The sequence below is a fragment of the Diplotaxodon limnothrissa genome, linkage group LG11, assembly GCF_057381915.1.
Source record: "Diplotaxodon limnothrissa isolate DT_005_m linkage group LG11, D_limnothrissa_male_GT1.1, whole genome shotgun sequence".
Taxonomy (NCBI): Eukaryota; Metazoa; Chordata; class Actinopteri; order Cichliformes; family Cichlidae; genus Diplotaxodon; species Diplotaxodon limnothrissa.
In genome coordinates, this window is record NC_140606.1 from 144,567 (window position 1) to 168,497 (window position 23,931).

Genomic DNA, 23,931 nt, shown 5'->3' on the forward strand with positions numbered 1-23,931 from the left:
CATGCACATTTCCCCGGGCCAGTGATGTTGGCTAAGGCCATTCACATTACACCAGAGACAGCGCTTCCTGTGAGGCCATCTTAACCAAACCAGGGACTGTGCTTTTGGCTGAGGCCATCCGCATTACATCAGGGCCTGTGATGCCGACTTCTACCATCCACATTACACCAGGGACAGTGCTTCCTTTGAGGCCATCTTCACCCCACCAGGGCCTCTGCTGCTCGTTGATGCCATCCACATTACGCCTGGGCCTGTGGTGCTGACCGATATCATGCACATTTCCCAGGGCCAGTGGTGTTGGCTAAGGCCATTCACATTTCACCAGGGCCAGTGGTGCTGACCAATACCATCCATATTTCACCAGGGACAGTGTTGTTAGATGAGGCCATCCACATTACACCAGGGCCTGTGCTACTGGGTGAGGCCAACTACATTTCACCAGGGACAGTGTTGTTAGATGAGGCCATCCACATTTCACAAGGGCCTGCATTGCTGGCTCATGCCATCCACATAACAACAGGGCCTGTGCTACTGGCTGAGGCCAAATACATTTCACCAGGGCCTGTGCTAGTCGTTGATGCCATCCACATTATACCAGCGCAAGTGGTGCTGTCCAAAACCATCCACATTTCACCACGGCCAGTGTTGTTGGATGAGGCCATCCACATTACACCTGGGCCTGTGGTGCTGATCGATATCATGCACATTTCCCAGGGCCAGTGGTGTTGGCTAAGGCCATTCACATTACACCAGAGACAGTGCTTCCTGTGAGGCCATCTTAACCAAACCAGGGACTGTGCTTTTGGCTGAGGCCATCCGCATTACATCAGGGCCTGTGATGCCGACTTCTACCATCCACATTACACCAGGGACAGTGCTTGCTTTGAGGCCATCTTCAAACCACCAGGGCCTCTGCTGCTCGTTGATGCCATCCACATTACGCCTGGGCCTGTGGTGCTGACCGATATCATGCACATTTCACCAGGGCCAGTGGTGTTGGCTAAGGTCATTCACATTACACCAGGGCCTTTGCTACTGGCTTAGGACATTTACATTACACCAGGGTGTGGTCATGGCTGAGGCCAACTACATATCACCAGGGCCTGTATTGGTGCCTGATCCCATCGACAATATACAAAGGCCTGTGCTACTGCCTGATGCCATCCACATTAAACCAGGGCCAGTGCTCCCTGTGAGGCCATCTTCACAAAACCAGGGCCTTTGTTGCTGGCTGAGGCCATCCTCATTTCACCAGGGCCTGCGTTGCTTGGTCATGCCATCCACATTACACCAGGGACTGTGCTACTGGTTGAGGCCAACTACATTTCACCAGTGCTTGTGTTGCTGGCTGACGATATCCACAATACACAAGGGCATGTGATACTGGCTGATGCCATCCACATTACACCAGGGGCAGTGGTGTTGGCTAAGGCCATTCACATTACACCAGGGCCAGTGGTGCTGACCAATACCATCCATATTTCACCAGGGACAGTGTTGTTAGATGAGGCCATCCACATTTCACAAGGGCCTGCATTGCTGGCTCATGCCATCCACATAACAACAGGGCCTGTGCTACTGGCTGAGGCCAAATACATTTCACCAGGGCCTGTGCTAGTCGTTGATGCCAGCCACATTATACCAGCGCAAGTGGTGCTGTCCAAAACCATCCACATTTCACCACGGCCAGTGTTGTTGGATGAGGCCATCCACATTACACCTGGGCCTGTGGTGCTGATCGATATCATGCACATTTCCCAGGGCCAGTGGTGTTGGCTAAGGCCATTCACATTACACCAGAGACAGTGCTTCCTGTGAGGCCATCTTAACCAAACCAGGGACTGTGCTTTTGGCTGAGGCCATCCGCATTACATCAGGGCCTGTGATGCCGACTTCTACCATCCACATTACACCAGGGACAGTGCTTGCTTTGAGGCCATCTTCAAACCACCAGGGCCTCTGCTGCTCGTTGATGCCATCCACATTACGCCTGGGCCTGTGGTGCTGACCGATATCATGCACATTTCACCAGGGCCAGTGGTGTTGGCTAAGGTCATTCACATTACACCAGGGCCTTTGCTACTGGCTTAGGACATTTACATTACACCAGGGTGTGGTCATGGCTGAGGCCAACTACATATCACCAGGGCCTGTATTGGTGCCTGATCCCATCGACAATATACAAAGGCCTGTGCTACTGCCTGATGCCATCCACATTAAACCAGGGCCAGTGCTCCCTGTGAGACCATCTTCACAAAACCAGGGCCTTTGTTGCTGGCTGAGGCCATCCTCATTTCACCAGGGCCTGCGTTGCTTGGTCATGCCATCCACATTACACCAGGGACTGTGCTACTGGTTGAGGCCAACTACATTTCACCAGTGCTTGTGTTGCTGGCTGACGATATCCACAATACACAAGGGCATGTGATACTGGCTGATGCCATCCACATTACACCAGGGGCAGTGGTGTTGGCTAAGGCCATTCACATTACACCAGGGCCAGTGGTGCTGACCAATACCATCCATATTTCACCAGGGACAGTGTTGTTAGATGAGGCCATCCACATTTCACAAGGGCCTGCATTGCTGGCTCATGCCATCCACATAACAACAGGGCCTGTGCTACTGGCTGAGGCCAACTACATTTCACCAGGGCCTGTGCTAGTCGTTGATGCCATCCACATTATACCAGCGCAAGTGGTGCTGTCCAAAACCATCCACGTTTCACCACGGTCAGTGTTGTTGGATGAGGCCATCCACATTACACCTGGGCCTGTGGTGCTGATCGATATCATGCACATTTCCCAGGGCCAGTGGTGTTGGCTAAGGCCATTCACATTACACCAGAGACAGTGCTTCCTGTGAGGCCATCTTAACCAAACCAGGGACTGTGCTTTTGGCTGAGGCCATCCGCATTACATCAGGGCCTTTGATGCCGACTTCTACCATCCACATTACACCAGGGACAGTGCTTCCTTTGAGGCCATCTTCACCCCACCAGGGCCTCTGCTGCTCGTTGATGCCATCCACATTACGCTTGGGCCTGTGGTGCTGACCGATATCATGCACATTTCACCAGGGCCAGTGGTGTTGGCTAAGGTCATTCACATTACACCAGGGCCATTGCTACTGGCTTAGGACATTTACATTACACCAGGGTGTGGTTATTGCTGAGGCCGACTACATATCACCAGGGCCTGTATTGGTGCCTGATCCCATCGACAATATACAAGGCCTGTGCTACTGCCTGATGCCATCCACATTAAACCAGGGCCAGTGCTCCCTGTCAGGCCATCTTCACAACACCAGGGCCTTTGTTGCTGGCTGAGGCCATCCTCATTTCACCAGGGCCTGCGTTGCTTGGTCATGCCATCCACATTACACCTGGGCCTGTGGTGCTGACCGATATCATGCACATTTCCCCGGGCCAGTGATGTTGGCTAAGGCCATTCACATTACACCAGAGACAGCGCTTCCTGTGAGGCCATCTTAACCAAACCAGGGACTGTGCTTTTGGCTGAGGCCATCCGCATTACATCAGGGCCTGTGATGCCGACTTCTACCATCCACATTACACCAGGGACAGTGCTTCCTTTGAGGCCATCTTCACCCCACCAGGGCCTCTGCTGCTCGTTGATGCCATCCACATTACGCCTGGGCCTGTGGTGCTGACCGATATCATGCACATTTCCCAGGGCCAGTGGTGTTGGCTAAGGCCATTCACATTTCACCAGGGCCAGTGGTGCTGACCAATACCATCCATATTTCACCAGGGACAGTGTTGTTAGATGAGGCCATCCACATTACACCAGGGCCTGTGCTACTGGGTGAGGCCAACTACATTTCACCAGGGACAGTGTTGTTAGATGAGGCCATCCACATTTCACAAGGGCCTGCATTGCTGGCTCATGCCATCCACATAACAACAGGGCCTGTGCTACTGGCTGAGGCCAAATACATTTCACCAGGGCCTGTGCTAGTCGTTGATGCCATCCACATTATACCAGCGCAAGTGGTGCTGTCCAAAACCATCCACATTTCACCACGGCCAGTGTTGTTGGATGAGGCCATCCACATTACACCTGGGCCTGTGGTGCTGATCGATATCATGCACATTTCCCAGGGCCAGTGGTGTTGGCTAAGGCCATTCACATTACACCAGAGACAGTGCTTCCTGTGAGGCCATCTTAACCAAACCAGGGACTGTGCTTTTGGCTGAGGCCATCCGCATTACATCAGGGCCTGTGATGCCGACTTCTACCATCCACATTACACCAGGGACAGTGCTTGCTTTGAGGCCATCTTCAAACCACCAGGGCCTCTGCTGCTCGTTGATGCCATCCACATTACGCCTGGGCCTGTGGTGCTGACCGATATCATGCACATTTCACCAGGGCCAGTGGTGTTGGCTAAGGTCATTCACATTACACCAGGGCCTTTGCTACTGGCTTAGGACATTTACATTACACCAGGGTGTGGTCATGGCTGAGGCCAACTACATATCACCAGGGCCTGTATTGGTGCCTGATCCCATCGACAATATACAAAGGCCTGTGCTACTGCCTGATGCCATCCACATTAAACCAGGGCCAGTGCTCCCTGTGAGGCCATCTTCACAAAACCAGGGCCTTTGTTGCTGGCTGAGGCCATCCTCATTTCACCAGGGCCTGCGTTGCTTGGTCATGCCATCCACATTACACCAGGGACTGTGCTACTGGTTGAGGCCAACTACATTTCACCAGTGCTTGTGTTGCTGGCTGACGATATCCACAATACACAAGGGCATGTGATACTGGCTGATGCCATCCACATTACACCAGGGGCAGTGGTGTTGGCTAAGGCCATTCACATTACACCAGGGCCAGTGGTGCTGACCAATACCATCCATATTTCACCAGGGACAGTGTTGTTAGATGAGGCCATCCACATTTCACAAGGGCCTGCATTGCTGGCTCATGCCATCCACATAACAACAGGGCCTGTGCTACTGGCTGAGGCCAACTACATTTCACCAGGGCCTGTGCTAGTCGTTGATGCCATCCACATTATACCAGCGCAAGTGGTGCTGTCCAAAACCATCCACGTTTCACCACGGTCAGTGTTGTTGGATGAGGCCATCCACATTACACCTGGGCCTTTGGTGCTGATCGATATCATGCACATTTCCCAGGGCCAGTGGTGTTGGCTAAGGCCATTCACATTACACCAGAGACAGTGCTTCCTGTGAGGCCATCTTAACCAAACCAGGGACTGTGCTTTTGGCTGAGGCCATCCGCATTACATCAGGGCCTGTGATGCCGACTTCTACCATCCACATTACACCAGGGACAGTGCTTGCTTTGAGGCCATCTTCAAACCACCAGGGCCTCTGCTGCTCGTTGATGCCATCCACATTACGCCTGGGCCTGTGGTGCTGACCGATATCATGCACATTTCACCAGGGCCAGTGGTGTTGGCTAAGGTCATTCACATTACACCAGGGCCTTTGCTACTGGCTTTGGACATTTACATTACACCAGGGTGTGGTCATGGCTGAGGCCAACTACATATCACCAGGGCCTGTATTGGTGCCTGATCCCATCGACAATATACAAAGGCCTGTGCTACTGCCTGATGCCATCCACATTAAACCAGGGCCAGTGCTCCCTGTCAGGTCATCTTCACAACACCAGGGCCTTTGTTGCTGGCTGAGGCCATCCTCATTTCACCAGGGCCTGCGTTGCTTGGTCATGCCATCCACATTACACCAGGGACTGTGCTACTGGTTGAGGCCAACTACATTTCACCAGTGCTTGTGTTGCTGGCTGACGATATCCACAATACACAAGGGCATGTGATACTGGCTGATGCCATCCACATTACACCAGGGGCAGTGGTGTTGGCTAAGGCCATTCACATTACACCAGGGCCAGTGGTGCTGACCAATACCATCCATATTTCACCAGGGACAGTGTTGTTAGATGAGGCCATCCACATTTCACAAGGGCCTGCATTGCTGGCTCATGCCATCCACATAACAACAGGGCCTGTGCTACTGGCTGAGGCCAACTACATTTCACCAGGGCCTGTGCTAGTCATTGATGCCATCCACATTATACCAGCGCAAGTGGTGCTGTCCAAAACCATCCACGTTTCACCACGGTCAGTGTTGTTGGATGAGGCCATCCACATTACACCTGGGCCTGTGGTGCTGATCGATATCATGCACATTTCCCAGGGCCAGTGGTGTTGGCTAAGGCCATTCACATTACACCAGAGACAGTGCTTCCTGTGAGGCCATCTTAACCAAACCAGGGACTGTGCTTTTGGCTGAGGCCATCCGCATTACATCAGGGCCTTTGATGCCGACTTCTACCATCCACATTACACCAGGGACAGTGCTTCCTTTGAGGCCATCTTCACCCCACCAGGGCCTCTGCTGCTCGTTGATGCCATCCACATTACGCTTGGGCCTGTGGTGCTGACCGATATCATGCACATTTCACCAGGGCCAGTGGTGTTGGCTAAGGTCATTCACATTACACCAGGGCCATTGCTACTGGCTTAGGACATTTACATTACACCAGGGTGTGGTTATTGCTGAGGCCGACTACATATCACCAGGGCCTGTATTGGTGCCTGATCCCATCGACAATATACAAGGCCTGTGCTACTGCCTGATGCCATCCACATTAAACCAGGGCCAGTGCTCCCTGTCAGGCCATCTTCACAACACCAGGGCCTTTGTTGCTGGCTGAGGCCATCCTCATTTCACCAGGGCCTGCGTTGCTTGGTCATGCCATCCACATTACACCTGGGCCTGTGGTGCTGACCGATATCATGCACATTTCCCCGGGCCAGTGATGTTGGCTAAGGCCATTCACATTACACCAGAGACAGCGCTTCCTGTGAGGCCATCTTAACCAAACCAGGGACTGTGCTTTTGGCTGAGGCCATCCGCATTACATCAGGGCCTGTGATGCCGACTTCTACCATCCACATTACACCAGGGACAGTGCTTCCTTTGAGGCCATCTTCACCCCACCAGGGCCTCTGCTGCTCGTTGATGCCATCCACATTACGCCTGGGCCTGTGGTGCTGACCGATATCATGCACATTTCCCAGGGCCAGTGGTGTTGGCTAAGGCCATTCACATTTCACCAGGGCCAGTGGTGCTGACCAATACCATCCATATTTCACCAGGGACAGTGTTGTTAGATGAGGCCATCCACATTACACCAGGGCCTGTGCTACTGGGTGAGGCCAACTACATTTCACCAGGGACAGTGTTGTTAGATGAGGCCATCCACATTTCACAAGGGCCTGCATTGCTGGCTCATGCCATCCACATAACAACAGGGCCTGTGCTACTGGCTGAGGCCAAATACATTTCACCAGGGCCTGTGCTAGTCGTTGATGCCATCCACATTATACCAGCGCAAGTGGTGCTGTCCAAAACCATCCACATTTCACCACGGCCAGTGTTGTTGGATGAGGCCATCCACATTACACCTGGGCCTGTGGTGCTGATCGATATCATGCACATTTCCCAGGGCCAGTGGTGTTGGCTAAGGCCATTCACATTACACCAGAGACAGTGCTTCCTGTGAGGCCATCTTAACCAAACCAGGGACTGTGCTTTTGGCTGAGGCCATCCGCATTACATCAGGGCCTGTGATGCCGACTTCTACCATCCACATTACACCAGGGACAGTGCTTGCTTTGAGGCCATCTTCAAACCACCAGGGCCTCTGCTGCTCGTTGATGCCATCCACATTACGCCTGGGCCTGTGGTGCTGACCGATATCATGCACATTTCACCAGGGCCAGTGGTGTTGGCTAAGGTCATTCACATTACACCAGGGCCTTTGCTACTGGCTTAGGACATTTACATTACACCAGGGTGTGGTCATGGCTGAGGCCAACTACATATCACCAGGGCCTGTATTGGTGCCTGATCCCATCGACAATATACAAAGGCCTGTGCTACTGCCTGATGCCATCCACATTAAACCAGGGCCAGTGCTCCCTGTGAGGCCATCTTCACAAAACCAGGGCCTTTGTTGCTGGCTGAGGCCATCCTCATTTCACCAGGGCCTGCGTTGCTTGGTCATGCCATCCACATTACACCAGGGACTGTGCTACTGGTTGAGGCCAACTACATTTCACCAGTGCTTGTGTTGCTGGCTGACGATATCCACAATACACAAGGGCATGTGATACTGGCTGATGCCATCCACATTACACCAGGGGCAGTGGTGTTGGCTAAGGCCATTCACATTACACCAGGGCCAGTGGTGCTGACCAATACCATCCATATTTCACCAGGGACAGTGTTGTTAGATGAGGCCATCCACATTTCACAAGGGCCTGCATTGCTGGCTCATGCCATCCACATAACAACAGGGCCTGTGCTACTGGCTGAGGCCAACTACATTTCACCAGGGCCTGTGCTAGTCGTTGATGCCATCCACATTATACCAGCGCAAGTGGTGCTGTCCAAAACCATCCACGTTTCACCACGGTCAGTGTTGTTGGATGAGGCCATCCACATTACACCTGGGCCTGTGGTGCTGATCGATATCATGCACATTTCCCAGGGCCAGTGGTGTTGGCTAAGGCCATTCACATTACACCAGAGACAGTGCTTCCTGTGAGGCCATCTTAACCAAACCAGGGACTGTGCTTTTGGCTGAGGCCATCCGCATTACATCAGGGCCTTTGATGCCGACTTCTACCATCCACATTACACCAGGGACAGTGCTTCCTTTGAGGCCATCTTCACCCCACCAGGGCCTCTGCTGCTCGTTGATGCCATCCACATTACGCTTGGGCCTGTGGTGCTGACCGATATCATGCACATTTCACCAGGGCCAGTGGTGTTGGCTAAGGTCATTCACATTACACCAGGGCCATTGCTACTGGCTTAGGACATTTACATTACACCAGGGTGTGGTTATTGCTGAGGCCGACTACATATCACCAGGGCCTGTATTGGTGCCTGATCCCATCGACAATATACAAGGCCTGTGCTACTGCCTGATGCCATCCACATTAAACCAGGGCCAGTGCTCCCTGTCAGGCCATCTTCACAACACCAGGGCCTTTGTTGCTGGCTGAGGCCATCCTCATTTCACCAGGGCCTGCGTTGCTTGGTCATGCCATCCACATTACACCTGGGCCTGTGGTGCTGACCGATATCATGCACATTTCCCCGGGCCAGTGATGTTGGCTAAGGCCATTCACATTACACCAGAGACAGCGCTTCCTGTGAGGCCATCTTAACCAAACCAGGGACTGTGCTTTTGGCTGAGGCCATCCGCATTACATCAGGGCCTGTGATGCCGACTTCTACCATCCACATTACACCAGGGACAGTGCTTCCTTTGAGGCCATCTTCACCCCACCAGGGCCTCTGCTGCTCGTTGATGCCATCCACATTACGCCTGGGCCTGTGGTGCTGACCGATATCATGCACATTTCCCAGGGCCAGTGGTGTTGGCTAAGGCCATTCACATTTCACCAGGGCCAGTGGTGCTGACCAATACCATCCATATTTCACCAGGGACAGTGTTGTTAGATGAGGCCATCCACATTACACCAGGGCCTGTGCTACTGGGTGAGGCCAACTACATTTCACCAGGGACAGTGTTGTTAGATGAGGCCATCCACATTTCACAAGGGCCTGCATTGCTGGCTCATGCCATCCACATAACAACAGGGCCTGTGCTACTGGCTGAGGCCAAATACATTTCACCAGGGCCTGTGCTAGTCGTTGATGCCATCCACATTATACCAGCGCAAGTGGTGCTGTCCAAAACCATCCACATTTCACCACGGCCAGTGTTGTTGGATGAGGCCATCCACATTACACCTGGGCCTGTGGTGCTGATCGATATCATGCACATTTCCCAGGGCCAGTGGTGTTGGCTAAGGCCATTCACATTACACCAGAGACAGTGCTTCCTGTGAGGCCATCTTAACCAAACCAGGGACTGTGCTTTTGGCTGAGGCCATCCGCATTACATCAGGGCCTGTGATGCCGACTTCTACCATCCACATTACACCAGGGACAGTGCTTGCTTTGAGGCCATCTTCAAACCACCAGGGCCTCTGCTGCTCGTTGATGCCATCCACATTACGCCTGGGCCTGTGGTGCTGACCGATATCATGCACATTTCACCAGGGCCAGTGGTGTTGGCTAAGGTCATTCACATTACACCAGGGCCTTTGCTACTGGCTTAGGACATTTACATTACACCAGGGTGTGGTCATGGCTGAGGCCAACTACATATCACCAGGGCCTGTATTGGTGCCTGATCCCATCGACAATATACAAAGGCCTGTGCTACTGCCTGATGCCATCCACATTAAACCAGGGCCAGTGCTCCCTGTGAGGCCATCTTCACAAAACCAGGGCCTTTGTTGCTGGCTGAGGCCATCCTCATTTCACCAGGGCCTGCGTTGCTTGGTCATGCCATCCACATTACACCAGGGACTGTGCTACTGGTTGAGGCCAACTACATTTCACCAGTGCTTGTGTTGCTGGCTGACGATATCCACAATACACAAGGGCATGTGATACTGGCTGATGCCATCCACATTACACCAGGGGCAGTGGTGTTGGCTAAGGCCATTCACATTACACCAGGGCCAGTGGTGCTGACCAATACCATCCATATTTCACCAGGGACAGTGTTGTTAGATGAGGCCATCCACATTTCACAAGGGCCTGCATTGCTGGCTCATGCCATCCACATAACAACAGGGCCTGTGCTACTGGCTGAGGCCAACTACATTTCACCAGGGCCTGTGCTAGTCGTTGATGCCATCCACATTATACCAGCGCAAGTGGTGCTGTCCAAAACCATCCACGTTTCACCACGGTCAGTGTTGTTGGATGAGGCCATCCACATTACACCTGGGCCTTTGGTGCTGATCGATATCATGCACATTTCCCAGGGCCAGTGGTGTTGGCTAAGGCCATTCACATTACACCAGAGACAGTGCTTCCTGTGAGGCCATCTTCACAAAACCAGGGCCTTTGTTGCTGGCTGAGGCCATCCTCATTTCACCAGGGCCTGCGTTGCTTGGTCATGCCATCCACATTACACCAGGGACTGTGCTACTGGTTGAGGCCAACTACATTTCACCAGTGCTTGTGTTGCTGGCTGACGACATCCACAATACACAAGGGCATGTGATACTGGCTGATGCCATCCACATTACACCAGAGGCAGTGGTGTTGGCTAAGGCCATTCACATTACACCAGGGCCTTTGCTACTGGCTTAGGACATTTACATTACACCAGGGTGTGGTTATGGCTGAGGCCGACTACATATCACCAGGGCCTGTATTGGTGCCTGATCCCATCGACAATATACAAGGCCTGTGCTACTGCCTGATGCCATCCACATTAAACCAGGGCCAGTGCTCCCTGTCAGGCCATCTTCACAACACCAGGGCCTTTGTTGCTGGCTGAGGCCATCCTCATTTCACCAGGGCCTGCGTTGCTTGGTCATGCCATCCACATTACACCTGGGCCTGTGGTGCTGACCGATATCATGCACATTTCCCCGGGCCAGTGATGTTGGCTAAGGCCATTCACATTACACCAGAGACAGCGCTTCCTGTGAGGCCATCTTAACCAAACCAGGGACTGTGCTTTTGGCTGAGGCCATCCGCATTACATCAGGGCCTGTGATGCCGACTTCTACCATCCACATTACACCAGGGACAGTGCTTCCTTTGAGGCCATCTTCACCCCACCAGGGCCTCTGCTGCTCGTTGATGCCATCCACATTACGCCTGGGCCTGTGGTGCTGACCGATATCATGCACATTTCCCAGGGCCAGTGGTGTTGGCTAAGGCCATTCACATTTCACCAGGGCCAGTGGTGCTGACCAATACCATCCATATTTCACCAGGGACAGTGTTGTTAGATGAGGCCATCCACATTACACCAGGGCCTGTGCTACTGGGTGAGGCCAACTACATTTCACCAGGGACAGTGTTGTTAGATGAGGCCATCCACATTTCACAAGGGCCTGCATTGCTGGCTCATGCCATCCACATAACAACAGGGCCTGTGCTACTGGCTGAGGCCAAATACATTTCACCAGGGCCTGTGCTAGTCGTTGATGCCATCCACATTATACCAGCGCAAGTGGTGCTGTCCAAAACCATCCACATTTCACCACGGCCAGTGTTGTTGGATGAGGCCATCCACATTACACCTGGGCCTGTGGTGCTGATCGATATCATGCACATTTCCCAGGGCCAGTGGTGTTGGCTAAGGCCATTCACATTACACCAGAGACAGTGCTTCCTGTGAGGCCATCTTAACCAAACCAGGGACTGTGCTTTTGGCTGAGGCCATCCGCATTACATCAGGGCCTGTGATGCCGACTTCTACCATCCACATTACACCAGGGACAGTGCTTGCTTTGAGGCCATCTTCAAACCACCAGGGCCTCTGCTGCTCGTTGATGCCATCCACATTACGCCTGGGCCTGTGGTGCTGACCGATATCATGCACATTTCACCAGGGCCAGTGGTGTTGGCTAAGGTCATTCACATTACACCAGGGCCTTTGCTACTGGCTTAGGACATTTACATTACACCAGGGTGTGGTCATGGCTGAGGCCAACTACATATCACCAGGGCCTGTATTGGTGCCTGATCCCATCGACAATATACAAAGGCCTGTGCTACTGCCTGATGCCATCCACATTAAACCAGGGCCAGTGCTCCCTGTGAGGCCATCTTCACAAAACCAGGGCCTTTGTTGCTGGCTGAGGCCATCCTCATTTCACCAGGGCCTGCGTTGCTTGGTCATGCCATCCACATTACACCAGGGACTGTGCTACTGGTTGAGGCCAACTACATTTCACCAGTGCTTGTGTTGCTGGCTGACGATATCCACAATACACAAGGGCATGTGATACTGGCTGATGCCATCCACATTACACCAGGGGCAGTGGTGTTGGCTAAGGCCATTCACATTACACCAGGGCCAGTGGTGCTGACCAATACCATCCATATTTCACCAGGGACAGTGTTGTTAGATGAGGCCATCCACATTTCACAAGGGCCTGCATTGCTGGCTCATGCCATCCACATAACAACAGGGCCTGTGCTACTGGCTGAGGCCAACTACATTTCACCAGGGCCTGTGCTAGTCGTTGATGCCATCCACATTATACCAGCGCAAGTGGTGCTGTCCAAAACCATCCACGTTTCACCACGGTCAGTGTTGTTGGATGAGGCCATCCACATTACACCTGGGCCTTTGGTGCTGATCGATATCATGCACATTTCCCAGGGCCAGTGGTGTTGGCTAAGGCCATTCACATTACACCAGAGACAGTGCTTCCTGTGAGGCCATCTTAACCAAACCAGGGACTGTGCTTTTGGCTGAGGCCATCCGCATTACATCAGGGCCTGTGATGCCGACTTCTACCATCCACATTACACCAGGGACAGTGCTTGCTTTGAGGCCATCTTCAAACCACCAGGGCCTCTGCTGCTCGTTGATGCCATCCACATTACGCCTGGGCCTGTGGTGCTGACCGATATCATGCACATTTCACCAGGGCCAGTGGTGTTGGCTAAGGTCATTCACATTACACCAGGGCCTTTGCTACTGGCTTTGGACATTTACATTACACCAGGGTGTGGTCATGGCTGAGGCCAACTACATATCACCAGGGCCTGTATTGGTGCCTGATCCCATCGACAATATACAAAGGCCTGTGCTACTGCCTGATGCCATCCACATTAAACCAGGGCCAGTGCTCCCTGTCAGGTCATCTTCACAACACCAGGGCCTTTGTTGCTGGCTGAGGCCATCCTCATTTCACCAGGGCCTGCGTTGCTTGGTCATGCCATCCACATTACACCAGGGACTGTGCTACTGGTTGAGGCCAACTACATTTCACCAGTGCTTGTGTTGCTGGCTGACGATATCCACAATACACAAGGGCATGTGATACTGGCTGATGCCATCCACATTACACCAGGGGCAGTGGTGTTGGCTAAGGCCATTCACATTACACCAGGGCCAGTGGTGCTGACCAATACCATCCATATTTCACCAGGGACAGTGTTGTTAGATGAGGCCATCCACATTTCACAAGGGCCTGCATTGCTGGCTCATGCCATCCACATAACAACAGGGCCTGTGCTACTGGCTGAGGCCAACTACATTTCACCAGGGCCTGTGCTAGTCGTTGATGCCATCCACATTATACCAGCGCAAGTGGTGCTGTCCAAAACCATCCACGTTTCACCACGGTCAGTGTTGTTGGATGAGGCCATCCACATTACACCTGGGCCTTTGGTGCTGATCGATATCATGCACATTTCCCAGGGCCAGTGGTGTTGGCTAAGGCCATTCACATTACACCAGAGACAGTGCTTCCTGTGAGGCCATCTTCACAAAACCAGGGCCTTTGTTGCTGGCTGAGGCCATCCTCATTTCACCAGGGCCTGCGTTGCTTGGTCATGCCATCCACATTACACCAGGGACTGTGCTACTGGTTGAGGCCAACTACATTTCACCAGTGCTTGTGTTGCTGGCTGACGACATCCACAATACACAAGGGCATGTGATACTGGCTGATGCCATCCACATTACACCAGAGGCAGTGGTGTTGGCTAAGGCCATTCACATTACACCAGGGCCTTTGCTACTGGCTTAGGACATTTACATTACACCAGGGTGTGGTTATGGCTGAGGCCGACTACATATCACCAGGGCCTGTATTGGTGCCTGATCCCATCGACAATATACAAAGGCCTGTGCTATTGCCTGAAGCCATCCACATTAAACCAGGGCCAGTGCTCCCTGTGAGGCCATCTTCACAACACCAGGGCCTTTGTTGCTGGCTGAGGCCATCCTCATTTCACCAGGGCCTGCGTTGCTTGGTCATGCCATCCACATTACACCTGGGCCTGTGGTGCTGACCGATATCATGCACATTTCCCAGGGCCAGTGATGTTGGCTAAGGCCATTCACATTACACCAGAGACAGTGCTTCCTGTGAGGCCATCTTAACCAAACCAGGGACTGTGCTTTTGGCTGAGGCCATCCGCATTACATCAGGGCCTGTGATGCCGACTTCTACCATCCACATTACACCAGGGACAGTGCTTCCTTTGAGGCCATCTTCACCCCACCAGGGCCTCTGCTGCTCGTTGATGCCATCCACATTACGCCTGGGCCTGTGGTGCTGACCGATATCATGCACATTTCACCAGGGCCAGTGGTGTTGGCTAAGGTCATTCACATTACACCAGGGCCTTTGCTACTGGCTTAGGACATTTACATTACACCAGGGTGTGGTCATGGCTGAGGCCAACTACATATCACCAGGGCCTGTATTGGTGCCTTATCCCATCCACAATATACAAAGGCCTGTGCTACTGGCTGATGCCATCCACATTTCACCAGGGCCAGTGTCGTTGGATGAGGCCATCCACATTACAGCAGTGCCTGTGCTACTCGTTGATTCCATTCACATTACACCAGGGCCTGTCGTGCTGGCCAATACCATCCACATTTCAACAGGGCCAGTGTTGTTGGCTGATGCCATCCAGCTTACACCACTGCCAGTGCTTCCTGTGTTGCCATCATCACCACATCAGGGCCTGTGATACTCATTGCTACCATCCACATTTCACCAGGGCTTGTGTTGCTGGCTGATGCGATCCACAATTCACAAGGGCCTCTGCTACTGGCTGAAGACATTCACATTACACCAGGACCTGTGGTGCTGGCCAATACCATCGATATTTCACCAGGGCCACTGTTGTTGGCTGAGGCCATAAACTTTACATCAGGGACAGTGCTTCCTGTGAGGGCATCTTCACCACACCAGGGCCTGTACTGTTGGCTGAGGCCATCCACATCACACCAGAGCCTTTGGTGCTGGCCAATACCATCCACATTTCCCAAGGGCTTGTGTTGCTGGCTGATGACATCCACAAAAAACAAAGGGACTGTGATACTGGCTGATGCCATCCACATTACACCAGGGCCAGTGGTGTTGGCTGATGCCATCCACATTTCACCAGGGCCACTGTTGTTGGCTTAGGCCATACACTTTACCCCAGGGACAGTGCTTCCTGTGAGGCCATCATCACCACAGCAGGGTCTGTGCTTTTGACTGAGGACATTCACATTACACCTGGGCCTTTGGTTCTGGCCAATACCATCCACATTTCACCAGTGCCAGTGTTGTTGGCTTACGCCATCCACATTACACCACTGCCAGTGCTTCCTGTGAGGCCATCATCACCACACCAGGGCTTGTGTTGCTTCTGATGCAATCCACAATATACAAGGTTTCTGTACTACTGGCTGAGGCCATCCACATTACACCAGGGCCAGTGGTGCTTCCTGTCAGGCGATCTTCACCACACAAGGTTCTTTGCTGTTCGCTGAGGCCATCCACATTACACCAGGGCCTGTCCTACTGGGTGAGGACATTTACATTTCACCAGGGCCTGTGTTGGTGGCTGATCCCATCCACAATATAAAAAGGCCTGTGCTACTGGATGATGCCATCCACATTGCAACAGGGCCACTGCTCCCTGTGAGGCCATATTCACAACACCAGGGCCTGTGCTGCTTGCGGATACCAACCTCATTTCACAAGGGCCTGCGTTGCTGGCTCATGCCATCCACATAACAACAGGGCCTGTGCTACTGGCTGAGGCCAACTACATTTCACAGGGCCTGTGCTAGTCGTTGATGCCATCCACATTATACCAGCGCAAGTGGTGCTGTCCAAAACCATCCACATTTCACCAGGGCCAGTGTTGTTGGATGAGGCCATCCACATTACACCACTGCCAGTGCTTCCATTGAAGCCATCATCAACACACCAGGGCCTGTGGTGCTGGATAAGCCCATCCACATTACACCAGGGCCTGTGCTTCCATTGAGGCCATCATCAACACACCAGGGCCTGTGGTGATGGATGAGGCAATCCACATTACACCAGGGCCTGTGCTACTTGTTGATACCATCCACATTTCACCAGGGCCATCCAACAGTGGTGTTGGCCGAGGACATCCAAATTACACAAGGGCCTGTGATGCCGGCTTATACCATCCACATTTCACCAGGGACAGTGAGGCCATCTTCACCACACCAGGGCCTTTGCTGTGGGCTGAGGCCATACACATTACACCAGGGCTTGTGATGACGGCTTCTACCATCCACATTACACCAGGGACAGTGCATCCTGTGAGGCCATCTTCACCCAACCAGGGCCTCTGCTGCTTGTTGATGCAATCCACATTACACCTGGGCCTTTGATGCCGGCTTCTACCGGTATCACAGGCCGGTAGTGTCATGGTCCTGGGTCGTGTGACCCAGTGTGTTATGCTTAACCTATTTTGATGTTTATTGTTTGCTTAGGTTCTTTAAGGTAGTCCAGCCCTTTTTGTAATTATGTCACCCTTGCATTACGTCTCCCTTGCCCTTCGTGTGTTTATGTCTGTGTGTCTTGTACTGTCAAGTTCATGCTGTCAGTTATGTCACCTCCCCCTGTACTACGTCTCCCCGGTTCATGTCTCATGTTTCCTGTTTTACTTTGAAGGCCTGCATTCACTGTCTGTGTATTCAGCTCACTCCTCCTGTCCTGTCGTTAAGTTCATGTGTGTCAGCTGCGTTCCCATGTGTGGCCACTTCCCCTGATCATCCCTCATGTGTATTTAGTCTCTGTGTTTCTTACAGTCTGTGTCGCGTCGTCTGTGTTATCTCCCCTACCCCTTGTCATAGTTTCCAAGCCTTAACTAGTCCTAGTTTGTACTTTGTTTAGCCATAGTTTTCCCAGTCTATGTTCAGGTTTTCCCTCAGTTGCTTTGCTGCCTTGTTCCTTAAGTTTTCGGCCCTAAATAAAGGCTCGCCTTCTGTTAAGTCCGGTTTTTGTGTCCTCACCTCTGTTTGCTCTTGGGTCCTCCACTCACTCCACACGGTCTGCCCCGGTGGCCCGTGACAGGTAGAAGCCTGGTGTAATGTATCCTGGTGTAATGTGGATAAGTTACACCAGGGACAGTGCTTCCTGAGAGGCCATCTTCACCCAACCTTGGCCTCTGCTGCTCGTTGATGCCATTCACATTACACCTGGGAGTTTGATGCCGGCTTCTACCGGTATCACAGGCCGGTAGAAGCCTGGTGTAATGTGGATAAGTTACACCAGGCACAGTGCTTCCCTTGAGGCAATCTTCACGCCACCAGGGCCTCTCCTTCTCGTTGATGCCAACCACATTAAACCTGGGCGTGTGGTGCTGGATATCATGCACATTTCACCAGGGCCAGTGGTGTTGGCAAAGGCCATTCACACTACACCAGGGTGTGTGATGCTGACCAATACATCCATATTTCACCAAGGACAGTGTTATTAGATGAGACCATCAACATTACACCAGGGCTTTTTCTACTGGCTGAGGCCAACTACATTTCACCAGTGCCTGTCTTGGTGTCTGATCCCATCCACAATATACAAAGGCCTGTGCTACTGCCTGATGCCATCCACATTACACCAGGGCCAGTTCTCCCTGTGAGGCCATCTTCACCACACCAGGGTCTTTGTTGCTGGCTGAGGCCATCCTCATTTCACCAGGGCCTGCGTTGCTTGGTCATGCCATCCACATTACACCAGGGACTGTGCTACTGGGTGAGGCCAACTACATTTCACCAGGGCCAGTGTTGTTGGATGAGGCCATCCACATTACACCAGTGCCTGTGCTACTCGTTGATTCCATTCACATTACACCAGGTCCAGTGGTGCTGGCATATACCATCCATATTTCACCAGGGACAGTGTTGTTAGATGATGCCATCCACATTTCACAAGGGCCTGCATTGCTGGCTCATGCCATCCACATAACAACAGGGCCTGTGCTACTGGCTGAGGCCAACTACATTTCACCAGGGCCTGTGCTAGTCGTTGATGCCATCCACATTATACCAGCGCAAGTGGTGCTGTCCAAAACCATCCACATTTCACCAGGGCCAGTGTTGTTGGATGAGGCCATCCACATTACACCACTGCCAGTGCTTCCATTGAGGCCATCATCAACACACCAGGGCCTATGGTGCTGGATGAGGCAATCCACATTACACCAGGGTCTGTGCTACGTGTTGATACCATCCACATTTCACCAGGGCCATCCAACAGTGGTGCTGGATGAGGCCATCCACATTACACCAGGGCCTGTTCTACTTGTTGATACCATCCACATTTCACCAGGGCCATTCAACAGTTGTGTTGGCCGAGGACATCCACATTACACAAGGGCCTGTGATGCCGGCTTATACCATCCACATTTCACCAGGGACAGTGAGGCCATCTTCACCACACCAGGGCCTTTGCTGTGGGCTGAGGCCATACACATTACACCAGGGCTTGTGATGATGGCTTCTACCATCCACATTACACCAGGGACAGTGCATCCTGTGAGGCCATCTTCACCCAACCAGGGCCTCTGCTGCTTGTTGATGCAATCCACATTACACCTGGGCCTTTGATGCCGGCTTCTACCGGTATCACAGGCCGGTAGAAGCCTGGTGTAATGTATCCTGGTGTAATGTGGATAAGTTACACCAGGGACAGTGCTTCCGGTGAGGCCATCTTCACCCAACCTTGGCCTCTGCTGCTCGTTGATGCCATCCACATTACACGTGGGCCTTTGATGCCGGCTTCTACCGGTATCAAAGGCCGGTAGAAGCCTGGTGTAATGTGGATAAGTTACACCAGGGACAGTGCTTCCCTTGAGAGAATCTTCACGCCACCAGGACCTCTTCTTCTCGTTGATGCCAACCACATTAAACCTGGGCGTGTGGTGCTGGATATCATGCACATTTCACCAGGGCCAGTGGTGTTGGCAAAGGCCATTCACACTACACCAGGGTGTGTGATGCTGACCAATACCATCCATATTTCACCAAGGACAGTGTTATTAGATGAGGCCATCAACATTAAAACAGGGCCTTTTCTACTGGCTGAGGCCAACTACATTTCACCAGTGCCTGTCTTGGTGGCTGATCCCATCCACAATATACAAAGGCCTGTGCTACTGGCTGATGCCATCCACATTACACCACGGCCAGTGCTCCCTGTGAGACCATAATCACCACACCCGGGCCTGTTTTGCTGTCCGAAACCATCCACATTACACCGGGGCCAGTGGTGTTGGCTGAGGCCATCCAGCTTACACCACTGCCAGTGCTTCCTGTGAGGCCATCTTAACCAAACCAGGGACTGTGCTTTTGGCTGAGGCCATCCGCATTACATCAGGGCCTGTGATGCCTACTTCACGAACCAACCACCATGTACCCAGCGGCAGTAAATCCGTCCGAGGAGCTCCGGGACGACGTTACATATAACGTGGAGATTCTCCTCGGGCTGTGGCTTGAGTACCCTCCAGAGGAGCTTCGCCGCGCCGTGGAAAGTTGGCTACAATGGCTCTTTTCCGGCCTGCAATGGCTTCTAACTTCTCTTCTTCCGACCGTTCAGGCTTTTCTCCGGCACACACCCCACCTTCTCTCAGCCGCTCCTGCCTCGCTGCCCGACTCGCCGGATGTGATCTTGCCCGGCCCGTCGGAGCTGTCTGCGGGGAGGAAACGCAAATCACGCCGCCAGTGCGCCACCCCACAGCCGGATGTTCGGACTTCTAATTTCCGCGGCTGTGGTGAGTGAGGACTCTGTGTCTTTTCCAGACTTTGTGACTGTTCATTCAGGGGCTGTGTTTTGTGTGGCGGATGTCAACGCGACCTGCTTATCGCCTGTGCAGCTACCGGCAGCCCAGTTACCCGCCCCGCAGACACACTCTGTTCTCTCAGCTCGGTTAGCTCCCCCGCAGCCACTCTCAGCTCGGTTAGCTCCCCCGCAGCCACTCTCAGTTCAGTTTCCAGTGTCACCCTCAAATCAAATCAAATCAAATCAAATCAAATCAAATCAAATCAAATCAAATCACTTTTATTGTCACATCACATGTGCAGGTACATTGGTACAGCACATGTGAGTGAAATTCTTGTGTGCGAGCTTCACAAGCAACAGAGTTGTGCAGAATACAATAATGTAAACAAGCAAAATACAAGAATGGCTACATCTGAAACTAATAAATATATGTATAATATATAATAGTATATGCATTTCTGGATGTGTATACTAAATATTTTTCTACGTGTGTGTGTGTGTGTACACATATTTTACAAATTAAATAGAGTAAACAATAAATAAAATATATAAAAATATACAGAGTTGAGACATTTGCAAAACAGTGGCATTACTGTACAGTATGGAGTGCATAATGTTAAAGTTCCAGTAGTGAAGGTGAGGTGTCTATGACGTGTTCAGCAGTCTGATGGCCTGGTGGAAGAAGCTATCTCTCAGTCTGCTGGTACGGGACCGGATGCTGCAGAACCTCCTTCCTGATGGAAGTAGTCTGAACAGTTTATGGCTGGGGTGATTGGAGTCCTTGATGATCCTCCCCGCTTTCCTCAGGCACCGCTTCCTGTAGATGTCTTGGAGGGAGGGAAGCTCACCTCCAATTATCCGTTCAGAGCACCGCACTACTCTCTGGAGAGCTTTGCAGTTGTAGGCGGTGCTGTTGCCATACCAGGTGGTGATGCATCCAGTGAGGATGCTCTCAATGGCACAGTGATAGAAGGTCCTGAGGATGCGGGGGCTCATGCCGAATCTTTTCAGTCTCCTGAGAAAGAAGAGGCGCTGCTGCGCCTTCTTCACTGCTTTGTTTGTGTGTACTGACCACGTAAGATCCTCAGCCAGATGTACACCAAGGAACCGGAAGTTGCTCACTCTCTCCACAGCAGCGCCGTTGATGGTGATGGGGGTGTGTACTTCTCTGCACCTCCGGAAGTCCACTATCAACTCCTTTGTCTTTGCGACGTTGAGGGTGAGATGGTTGTCTTGACACCAGTGGGTCAGGGCGCTGACCTCCTCCCTGTAAGCCGTCTCATCACCATTGGTGATAAGACCCACCACTGTAGTGTCGTCCGCAAACTTCACAATGATGTTGGAGTTGTTAGTGGCTGTGCAGTCGTAGGTGTAGAGTGAGTATAGGAGAGGGCTCAGTACACACCCCTGTGGAGCACCAGTGTTCAGTGTGATGGGGGATGAGGTGATACTGCCCAGTCTGACCACTTGGCATCTGTCAGACAGGAAGCTAAGGATCCAGCTGCAGAGGGAGCTACTCAGTCCTAGATCCTGCAGTTTCCTGACCAGCTTCTCGAAACATTTGCTAATGATGGGAGTCAGGGCTACAGGTCGCCAGTCGTTCAATGAGGAGATGGTGGAGGATTTGGGTACAGGGACGACGGTGGCCATTTTGAAGCAGGCTGGGACTACAGACAGAGAGAGGGAAAGGTTGAAGATGTGTGTGAACACTCCAGCCAGCTGAGCCGCGCATGACTTGAGGACGCGGCCGGGAATCCCGTCCGGACCTGTAGCTTTGCGTGCGTTCACCTTCCTGAAGCACTTCCGCACATCCTCCTCAGACACAGTGTGCGCACTGACGTCATCCGCGGTGCGCACACTGTCCGGTCTCATGGTGTTCGCTGTGTCGAATCTAGCGTAGAATACGTTTAGATCCTCACACAGAGAGGCCGTGGTCTGCGGTGTGCTGGTTTTCCCTCTAAAGTCTGTGATCGTGTTTAGTCCCTGCCACATACTCTGAGGGTTGTCAAACTGTTGCTCCACCCTGTCCCTGTACTCACGTTTGGCTGCTTTGATCGTCTTCCGGAGTTGGTAATGTGTGTGTTTGTAGTCCAATGTGTTCGCGGAGGCAAAGGCGGTGCTCCGTGCCGCCAGTGCCGCGCGAACATCTCTGTTAATCCAGGGTTTTTGATTTGGGAAGGATTTAACTGTTCTGGATGGGACGACATCTCCACGAGTGTTAAAATGGATGTGTTGGTGGAGTTTGGGTGAGACTTTCTTCAGGTTTCCCTTATTAAAGTCTCCGGCTGTGATAAACGCTGCCTCTGGGTGTGCGGTTTCCTCGCTGCTGATCGCGCTGTACAGTTCCCTGAGTGCTCGGTCAGTGTCGGCTTGTGGGGGAATGTAAACAGCTGTAATAATCACTGCTGTAAATTCCCTCGGTAGCCAGAATGGCCGGCACTTAATCATCAGGTACTCCAGGTCCGGTGAGCAGAAGGATTTGACCGGGTGCACGTTCGCATAATCACACCAGCTGTTGTTGATCATGAAACACACACCACCGCCTCTGCTTTTCCCAGTAAGATCCTGTGACCTGTCCGCGCGATGCACGGAGAACCCCGGTAGTTGTATTGCGGAGTCCGGTACCTTGTCCGATAGCCAGGTTTCTGTGAGGCAGATCACGCAGCAGTCCCGCATCTCTCGCTGGAATGAGATCCGTGCCCGAAGCTCGCACAGCTTGTTCTCCAGAGACTGCACATTAGCCAGTAATAAACTGGGTAATGGTGGTCTGTTAGTGCGCCGTCTCAGTCGAACCAGAACGCCAGATCTTCTCCCTCTGCATCGGCGTTTGCGGCCTCCAGGGCCAGAGAACAAAGGCGTCTCAGGTGAGATGAATGGGGGGTCTGCAAACGGAGCGTCTGTGTTGCAAAACTTGAACTCCGGAAAGATATAAGAAAGACCGTCTTTTATGTCCAGTAAGGTTTGTCGGTCGTACACAAGGAGACATGTGCTACTCGCGAAAAAATGAAGGAAAAGTAAAATTAAACACAGAAAAAAGCTGTTGCTTGGGGGAGCTCGCGACGAGGCTGCCATAATCGGCGCCATCTTTTTTTTTTTTTTTTTTTTTTTTTTTTTGCTGTCCTGAGCTGAGGGTGACACTGGAAACTCAGTTCAGTTTCCAGTGTCACCCTCAGCTCAGCCTCCAGAGTCACCCTCAGCTCAGCCTCCAGAGTCACCCTCAGTTCAGCCTCCAGTGTC